The following is a 10,578-nucleotide window of genomic DNA, read 5'->3' on the forward strand; positions in this document are numbered from 1 at the left end:
AGCACATACCACATAGTCGTTAGTTCATAAATTATTATATACAATATGTTAAACAAATAATTTTGTAATAGAAAAGGGCGATAAAAAAGAATACAAAATGGACTCCCTTCTCACAAACAAGATCTTATTAAAGAAAAATGAATTAAAGAAATAGTATTTGAAAATATTTCTGTTGGTCTTTGCTTTTTTTAATTCTCACATCATGTGTTTAAGGCATATTTTCAAGGCATTTGTACAAAGCTTTCTCCTTTTCAGTCAACATTATATCATTAACTCTAAATTCAGGAAATTATTCGTAAATAATGTACTAAACACTGTGGAACATTTTGAAAAACTTTTACCTCTTTCATATATATATTTGAAATAAAACCAAATCTGACAGAAATTCGTTAATTGATTATTTTAAACTTCTTTTACTTTAAGAAAAAAAAGTCAAACAATTTCAAATAAACAAGTACCGTATGAAGCCTTTGTAAACTGATATCAAACTGGTTGAAAACTAGTGGTTTTGATACTTTTCATACTTCTAAACTCTTCATATGGTATGACCGTTCATTCAAAATACGCTATCATATAGGTAATTTTATCATTATATTATAATAAAAAGATAAGCTAAATAATAATAAGAAGTTTCACATAGTTACTTAAATTTACTTAATTGTCAAATTTAAAGTAAACACATTTATACCGATGGTCATTACCGATTTGTTATTACGAGTAATGGCAATATGTCGACTAAAAAATTAAATTCCAAAAATTTCATAATGAACTGTTACATAAGAAGTCACTGGAAAGTAGCATACTATTAATTTATTTCAGTTGTGTTGTGAAGATGGTGTATTGCAGTCATTTTACGATATTTGAGATCTAGAGCTTCTTAAAAACACCGTAGAAATCAGAATTGCCAAAGACCTCGGTATCACTGAACGCAGCTGCAAAAAAGGCTTGTTTTTCACTCGCAAACAAAATGTGTAAATGAAAAAGATCGTGCTCAAATTTCTTGCAAATGCAAAAAAGCTATGATACCGTGTGGAAGTGAATGTCATCCAAACCTAAATGCAGGAATGTAACTAGCGATGACAACTAACTATGGCATCAATATTAAATTTTTACGTATTTTTTTTTATTATAAAATTTAAAAAAATGTCATGTTTTAAACCATCACTGTTTTTTTAAATAAAGTTTTTGTATTATTGAAACGTTTATAATATAATTTGAAAAAATATATATACCTATATGGTCCAAATACTCATATGGTCCGGCCCGTTAATAACCAAACGAGTATTATACTCATATGGTCCGACCATACGCGTACGGTCGGACCATACGCGTACGGTCGGACCATACGCGTATGGTCGGACCATATGAGTATACGCATATGGTCATGACCATACGCGTATGGTCCAAATACTCATATGGTCCGGAACATATACACGCATCTTTGTCCAATCTAATTAGAATATTGATCTCTGCTTACGTTATACTAAATATTATTTGGCACGTGTCAATCGGTTCATTGATTTTCGGTATATCAAAGAAAAATGGGCACGTGTCTAGAAACTGTTGAATATCTTTTTTATTTATGATTATTTTTCTATAAAATTTGAAATTTATGCATTAAATATCAATCTCTAACATAATATGTAAAAATAACACGTATAACAGTAGTCCTTCTAGTCCTTAGTGGCACTGTATAGTCCTTAGTGCACTAAGGCGTCCTTAGCAGTGTTTAGACGTACGGCAAAATCTTTCGTCAGATGAACCTGAAATTTGAGGCCAAAATCGGTCCTATCCGGACCTACTCCTTTCATAATTTTAAATTATATCTTTTCTATAATGTTTTCTCGACACGTGCCTCAAAAAGTTGATTGTCACCTTTAGTATAATCGGTAGAAATTCATGTTCACTCAACCTTGAACCGTGAATAATCTGCTAGTATACTGATTAAACATGTACTAGTATATATATGGTATTTCAAATTGTTCTCTATTTTTTTTCATTTGTTTGTTTCTGTCGTATTTATTCTGCTATATTTTTTTACTTCTAAAGTAATAGCGTATTTTCAACTCTTTTCAGTTTGGGATTTTTTCATCCTTTTAATTTTAAAAAGACAAATAATTGTGAACACTTCACGGAAAAGTGAGGATTGATATTTGGTTGCTTAACGTCCAGTTGCCAATACTTTATTCATTTTTATAATGTCAGGAACTATGCCATTTATCAATATTTTGATTAAATAATTAAACTTATAGAATTAATACTTAAAAGTTTATTTAGAGTAACCATATGCCGGATGAACAAAAAGTGCGCCATTTATTGAAAAACATATGGTTTGGTATAACAAGAAAACTTCTCTAGTGTTCTAAACATTTATCACATAACCCCTCCCCCCAACCCCCACTTCAAGCTCTGTATCCGCGCCTACCCATAGTGCTTATTACATTATAAAATAAAATGGTATTCATCTTCAATTGTTGAAATAAAGATGAATTGTTAAAAAAAAAGCATTGACACCAGTTAAAAGTTATCGTTCATAGAAGACAGTTATGATTTATTCTATAATTCTCATTTTAAAACGTAAAATAATTTTACCTCTTGGAGTTTTTCTATATTACTTCTGTAATCGGATTTTGAATAACCCCATGGACACCACATACTCTCAAATGTCTTTCAAGGAATAATGATAGTATGTGAACTCTTGTGTTGTTAGTAAGGAAATGAAATATCAAAAGCCTTTGTTTCTCAATTTGTACTCAAAATAGAGTTCGTTAATTAAAAAAAAAGCTTGCATAGCAATTTCCTTAAAAACTAAATATATATAACAAAGGCAAAGTTTTAAAACACAAAATTTATTTTTTATTTTTCTTTCATAAACTTGAAATTATACCACGCTAAACCGTTAGGTTAACAACCATTGATTAATCAATAAGTAACGATAAAAAGACAATTGTTTATTGGATTAGGTTGATTAAACATGATGATTCGGGAATCTGCAATAAACCGTTGGTCACGTGGCGAGTGGCACGCGTTTATTAAAAAGTCATTTAACTTCAAAATTACAAAATCTATTGATATATACCTAACTTTATAGATATGAGGTTTTTAATCATATCCTCTTATATTCATGCTCGCTGTGATCTTAAAACATCGTTTTAGTGTCCTTAATGCAAAAACTTTCTTCTTAGTGCACTAAGAAGTCTTTTGCGGTATTTCTACACACCGAAATATATGGCCTTATTATTGGTAATATACCATATTAGTGTCACTAATGGCTTAACGTGTTACCAAATTAAAAAGAAGAAATAGGCTCAAAACCGCATTTTTAACTTTAGATTTTTTTTCAATCCCATAATAGAGAAGAGGTCCGGTATATGGACTAATTAAGGGCATACGATACAGTTACAGGGGAGGTAATGACGTTGCTAACGTAAAATGTTATTTTCGCGACGTCAAACTGTGACATATCGGGAAAAGATGCATTTTTCGACTGATTATTATCATTCAAACTGATTTAATTTGAAAACGAGTTCATGGACCCCTATTTTTCAAAACGGCAACTTGTTTCATTTTGCAGGGAGATTATGTGACCCAAATTTTATAAAACTGTAAATAGAGGATTTTTTTTAATTTTGATAAACATGCAGTAAAAATTGACGTTCTTTCCTCAATTCATGAATATTTGATAAATATGAGTTATTTCTGAATAATAAATTGCATATTTTTTATGATACTTATAAAATACAGAAATTACCGATTATCTAACAAAAAAACAATTTGTGTTTATCTTTTATAACAAAAAAGTTATGTCTTTCGTTCGAAAAAGAAATTACGGCCACAAATGTGAATTTTGAGCAAATATACCAAATTTCGACCTCATTTTACTCAAAAAGTAGCACATGAAGGTATATTTTTTATTACATATTTGATTTAATCAGGTAAAAAATAGCCTAAATGCAAATTTTCATGAACTTGTAAATACAGAATCAAAACTGTATCGTATGCCCTTAAAAAGTCCAGATGAGAAGTTTAACTGTTAACTGTTTCTTGACGCATGCAAAAAAAATGCAGTTCCTGGTTACAGTTGCTCATTGACAAATTATCATCTTTCGATTAAATGATCTTAAATCTATATGGTCTTAATTTTAAAAGTTATAAAATCTAAATGTGAAGTGATCTAAAATGTTCAATATAAATGAGTATTTTCGCTGTGAAATGAATCTAAGGTCGTCTAAAAGTATATACATGTGTATTTGACCCGACTACTGACTACATAGTAAACTATTCATTATGTATGTATAAGGGGGTCTGAGCGGGACTCGGGATTGTCGAGGCGTATTTTTTGTAAACGTGACCTGAAACTAAGTACTATAACACAGAGATTGGTCACTACCGATTTATCGTGTAGTGCGAGTCTCTCTGTGTTATAGTAGTCTCAGACGTGACACATGAAAGTCAAATTATGAGGGAGGATAGGAGGGGTACTGATTCCGAAATCCCGAGCTTAAAATCACGAAATCTCGAAATCCCGGGCTTAAAAACACGAAATCCCGAGGTCCCGAAATTCGAAAAAAGAATTATCGGATCCCGAAAAGGTCAATCCCGAATTCCAGAGCTTAAAAACACCCGATCCCGGAGTCCCGATAAAGGTCCTATATCCTCCCTCAAATTATTGTGCCGTGAAAACGCGAAATGAAGTTTAGAGGGACATGGGAAATTAAAAAAAATATCAGAATTGTTCACTTATATATATATATAGTGCTAGCGTAATGGCATCATGCGGGAATCTTAAAAAATAAATAGTAACTAAGCGGGATCCGTGAACAGAACCCCCAATGAGACCCCCATTAGTTGTGGCTTATTTTGGTCTTTTTAGTTCGTTTCTTTCCCCTACATTACTTGACCGTTTTTGTAAAACAACAGCACTCGAGGTCTGACAGTATTTTACCAAGAAATGCACAAAATATTCAAAAAGAAGGCCTAGAAAATTTAAATACTGGTATGCACACATATTCCCCTGTTAGCACAGACAATTTTATTTTTGTAAACGCGCCAAACTCGTTTCTAATATTTATAATAGAACTGAAAAGAAAATTGAAATGGAAATGGGGATTGTATCAAAGAGATAACAACATGACCAAAGAGCAGATATCAGCCATAGGACACCAATGTGTCTTCATTGCAACGAGAAAATCCCAAAACCTGAGACTGGGGTGGATCCTGAGTCATATAAAGGGGTTCATAACCCAGGACAAATTGGGGGGGGGGGGGGGGGGGGGGGGGTGTGTCAAACTACATGTCCCCATTCAAATGCATTGATCGTCCAGTAAAGAAAGGGGGGGTTCCAACATGTCTAACCCTCAGCCCCCCTGGATCCGTGTCTGTGAGGCATGCTTTAGCTTGCCATTAAACAAACATTTAAATTACTACTCTGTTAGAGAGGTAACGCCAGGACAAGACAAAGATAAATGATGATAAACTTTCAAACATTCAATAATACTCCGATCTTTTAAAGTAAGCTATACTGGTTGAGAGATAATGGACGTCATACTAAACTCTTCAATACAAATTCATTACAAAAAAAAGAAACTAAAATAAAAATCATACAAAGGTCACAAAGGCCATAACTTCTGCCTCCTGAATAAGAAAAAGTGCAAAATGCAGTGGGGATTAAAGCCTTTACTGTAAATTCCTGAAATTACAATTATATAAATCATCTCGCATCTTTGTGCATTTCTTGAAATTGGTCATATTAATAAATGCATGCAATATTTTCAGAAAATTTCAATATATATAGGCTTTTAAAAGTCAATCTTGTGCATGATTATCAATGATTATACTCGCACAATTAACACATGTGGTTCTCAAAACTCAAAGGTGTCTATGCTATTTATGACAACTTTTTATACTTTCAAAAAAGGGGGGTATACTGTTTTATCTCTGTCTGTCAGTCCGTCCGTCCGTCCGTCCCATGAATATTTTTCGTCGCATTTTTCTCAGGAACTTCAATACAAGGATTTCTGAAATTTGGTTTCAGGGTTTATCTAAGTCATTTATACCGTGTGATGCGTTTTCAGATTGATCACTTGTCAACTTCCTGTTAACCGAACACTTGTATGATTTTACACATGATAGCCAAGTTGAAAACTTTCGTCACATTTTTCTCAGGAACTACAGTACAAGGATTTCAGAAAATTTGGTTTCAGGATTTATATAAGTCAGCTATACAGTGTGATGCGTTTTCAGATTCATCACTCGACAACTTCCTGTTTACCGAACACTTGCATATTTTTACACTATTTATATTATCCTCTTGCGGCGGGGGTATCATCAGTGAGCAGCAGTGGCGGATCCAGGAATTTTCATAAGTGGGGGCCCACTGACTGACCTAAAGGGGACCCACTACAGTCACGCTTCAGTGATTCCCTATATAAGCAACTAAATTTTTTCCCAAAAAGGGGCCCCCCCCCCCCCACCTAAATCCGCCTCTGAGCAGTAGCTCGCAGTTTCACTTGTTAATCAAGTATAAATTTACAAAATATGTTTAGAACTATATGATTTTTAGGTTTTTAAGCATAGATATAGTAGGTCAGGATCTGCGAACTCTCACTGACTGACTGAGCACATAAATTCAACACTAGTTTTTTGGTGATGTTGGTGTTGCTTAGTGTTTTGTTTTGTTTTTCTTTTCTGCATCTTATGTTTTGCCTTGGCATTGTCAGTTTCTCTTTCATTGCCTTTGGTTTTTTTTGTTATGTTAAATAACAAGTCACATATAATCATGATAATTAAAGTCCTTTTTAATTTTTAGGGCTTTTAAATTTTTAATTTAAAGTTAGGGATTTTATTCATAAAAGGGGGGATTTTCCAGTACGTATACTATTAATAATGCTTTGAGCAATTTTCATGAAACTTGGTGAATTATTTTTGTATAACATAAACATGATAATTTTCCTTTTAATTTAAAAAAAACCAAACTGATTTATGTCATTGTACTATCATGACTTGGGATTAGGATAGTCTCAAGAATTCTTTCACAAATTTTTATGAAACTTTGGTGAATTGTTTTTATATCTTGACATAAACACCCTTTTTATTATTATGACCCAAAGTGGAGGGGGCATAATGTTTAACACTTGATCGTTTGTCCGTCTGTCCCAAAGTTGTTTTTTGTTCTCTTACATTACTTTAGTTTGCCTCACCCAATTCAATTAAACTTTTACAAAAGCTTGTTATCACAATACTCAGATCAAGTTTGAATTTTGGTGATGTCAGTGTTACTGTACTAGAGTATCAGAGTTATGCCCCTTTAGAAATGGGGAAAATATGCTGAATTTTTGGTTTCCTGTTTTCTAAACTTTAGTTTGTCTCAACCAAATGTTATGAAATCAATACACAATGCTTTTCACCACACAATACAGATTAAGTTTGAATTTTGGTAGTGTCTCTTTTAATAAATTCTATAGTTATGTTCTTTAAAAATGGAAAAAATTGTTTCGGCCTTCTAACTTATGTTTCCCTCAACCAAATTTTATTTAACTTTCAAACAATACTTTTTATCACAATTTTAATCAGATCAATTTCAAATTTTGGTAGTAAAACTTTAACAGTTCTTTAGTTATGTTCCTTTAAAACTTTGAATAATATGCAAGCTGGAGTATCATTCCCTATTTATCATGTATATTTTTTTATAAGATGCAGAGTTAAGGAACTTTAGTTGTTGCAAAGTTATTTAAAATTTGTCCATTTTCAAAATCTTTGAAAGGTTTTAGAAATGTATTTGTTAAAAAAATCACTGCCTTAAACTTATCATCTTATAGTCACTTGAGAGATCTTTAAATTGAGCCAAATTATATACATGTTTTATGTCAATGAATACCACTGTTTGTGCATGTTTTGTTTTTTTGGAGGGCGGGGGTCTTATTTGCGCAGTGCTCATAGTTTTTTAGTCGATCAATAAAATTCATTTAAAGCTTACAGACCAGCTATAAGGGCAAGAAGCTTATCAAGCACTCATGGTTAAGATTTTTATTATACACACATTAATAAACATTTAAATGTACATTAAATAGAAAAAAATATTGATGCAAGATGTCATTCAACTTTTACTCTTTTATGTATATAGGACAAGAACTATAGAAGATACAGAGAAATAATATACAGCAGTAATGATAGGCAATGTAAAATTTGCAGAAGCCAACTTAACCTAAATGGTAAGGCACCTTTTAATTTTAAAAAGTTATTGAACTTGAAAGATGATTACTAGTATCATGATTACTTTAAAAATTCAAAGATGTGGTATATTAAATATGAAAACTATCATGGCTTTGAGAAAGCAATTGTAGGCCTGTTACGACCTTCAATAATGAGAAAACCCATACCCTATACTATAGTCAAAGTATGCAGCTATAAAAGACCTAAAGATGAAACATTGAAACAATCCAAACTGTAAAACTAATCATGCTAATTGCCTAGTTTATAACAAAATAAATTATAAAAAATAAATATGACCGTATGAAACAACAACAGCAACAATCACTAAATTTTAGTGTCAGACTAAACTGACAAAAGCTACAGGCTCTGAACTTTGGACAGGCACAATAGGAATATGGCAAGGTTATATAAAAATAAGATGTGGTATGATTGCCAATAAGACAACCAATGATGTAAATTTCCTGCAAACATGGACTTGACTATTGTAAATCAACTAATTTTTCGTGAATACTTTATTTGGCATTTTATACTTTCTAGTCTTCATAGCAGTTATTTATTTTTCTGGAGTTCAAGTTTACTTAATGTATTTTAATAAGGAAAGATACACATGAAAAACATTTATTGCTGCTTCTCTCTCCATTTATAACATTTTATTTGTTTATTTTGTGTACTTATAGGTGATCAGACATCTTGGTTTTCATGATCAATAGGTCATTACTGAAGAGGAAACTTAAAGTTGAAATTTATTTACATAGTGCATAATTGGATTAATTTGAAATGGAATGTGTGCTTTCCTGCAAAAAAGAAATAGGAAATTTCAACATTATCACATGATAATGACCATATAAAACAAAATGGAGTTCTATCATAGATACACAAAAACACTATTGCATAAAAGCAACAACATATCTTAATCAAAAGAAAGGAGAATGCAGAACAAATACAATTTTGTTGTTGAAAAAAGGGACACCAGTTTTATCCACTCATTTACATCGCTCCCTCATATCAAATATACAGAAGAAGATCATTGAAGAACAATTTGCAAAAATGATTTCTCTTAGAATTGAAGGGAATTGTTTAGTGAATGGAATAATGTATTCACTGAATTCTTACATAGTGGATTGAATAACTGTACACAAGCTGAAACAGAAGAAATTCTAATTTAAAATAACACGAAAAGTGTTTATTTTATTATTTAATCTGCAAATATATAAACAAATTCTTTAGAACACCACAAATGATATAATGACATTCAAATTGGTTGCTTATTAATGTATCGCATTGAAACACTTACAAAGAAAACAGAAGCATTTGCTCCAAAAAATTATAAATCAAAGTTAAATTTATATAAAAAGTATAAACAATACCTAGATCTAACAGTCAGACTGTATTATTTTCAATGTCATTAAAATGTTGAGTCAAACATTTATTCAAATTTTAAATATCATTTGCATCAATTATACAGTCTTTTAATAATTATATTCATACTGTTTGTATACATGGTGTAGTGAAGAAATGTTTAACAAGTAAAAATAAGGAAAAACATTTCCTTAAGGGAAATTTGATGTTCAGAAATTTCCTCAGAGGAAATTTGAAGAACAATGATTTCCTTAGAGGAAATTTGTTGTCTTGAATTTTCCTCCAAGGAAAAGTGTTTGTCAAAAATTTCCTCACAGGAAAAAGTATTTCCTCCAAGGAAAATGTGAAGCTACAAATTTCCTCACAGGAAACAGTATTTCCTCAAAGGAAAATATGAAGCTGCAAATTTCCTCAAAGGAAAAAGAATTTCCTCTAAGGAAAAAGAATTTCCTCTAAGGAAAAAGAATTTCCTTTAAGGAAATAGAATTTCCTCAAAGGAAATAATTATGCAGCAAATTCCCTAAGGGAAATCTTTTTCCCTTGAGGAAAAAACTTTTTCCTTCAGGGAAATTTGATTTCCCTTGAGGAAAAGTACTTTTCCTCTGAGGAAATTGTTGAAAAAAGGGGCATAACTTTTTCAACAGTGGTGCTAGAGCCAAAAAATTTTAGGACAAATATCAGGGAACCAATACCAACCAAGTTATCAACTTTGTTTTGACTTAACTCTAAAAATTAAGGTGACAACTTTTGCACTCAGCGGAATTGCAAACTTGTCCCGGAGACTGTTAGTATCCAAATGTATCAAGGCTGAGGTTAATATCCAGTCATTTTCGAAGCAGTATGCCTGCATGGTCTTTCATTCAGGATAAATTAGAACATGTAAACAAGATAGTCCAATCGCTGAATAGTGTTTCAAGTTAACTTTTGTTCGTCAAAAAAATCTACGTTATCGGCTAATTAAGGTAAGCGGAGAGGATGATGAAACGCAGACCCTTGGACATGTTTCCT

At 31.8% G+C, this 10,578-nt stretch overlaps 1 long non-coding RNA gene across 1 annotated transcript; it reads left to right on the forward strand.

Annotated features, from left to right (window-relative positions):
- The first annotated feature begins 4,802 nt into the window (after positions 1-4,802).
- On the forward strand, positions 4,803-9,582 carry LOC134698933 (uncharacterized). The gene is made up of 3 exons (XR_010103505.1): positions 4,803-4,996; positions 8,123-8,210; positions 8,889-9,582. It is a non-coding gene; the product is annotated as an uncharacterized LOC134698933 (long non-coding RNA).
- The last annotated feature ends 996 nt before the right edge of the window (positions 9,583-10,578 follow it).

Source organism: Mytilus trossulus, unplaced genomic scaffold (genome assembly GCF_036588685.1).
Source record: "Mytilus trossulus isolate FHL-02 unplaced genomic scaffold, PNRI_Mtr1.1.1.hap1 h1tg000024l__unscaffolded, whole genome shotgun sequence".
NCBI lineage: Eukaryota > Metazoa > Mollusca > Bivalvia > Mytilida > Mytilidae > Mytilus > Mytilus trossulus.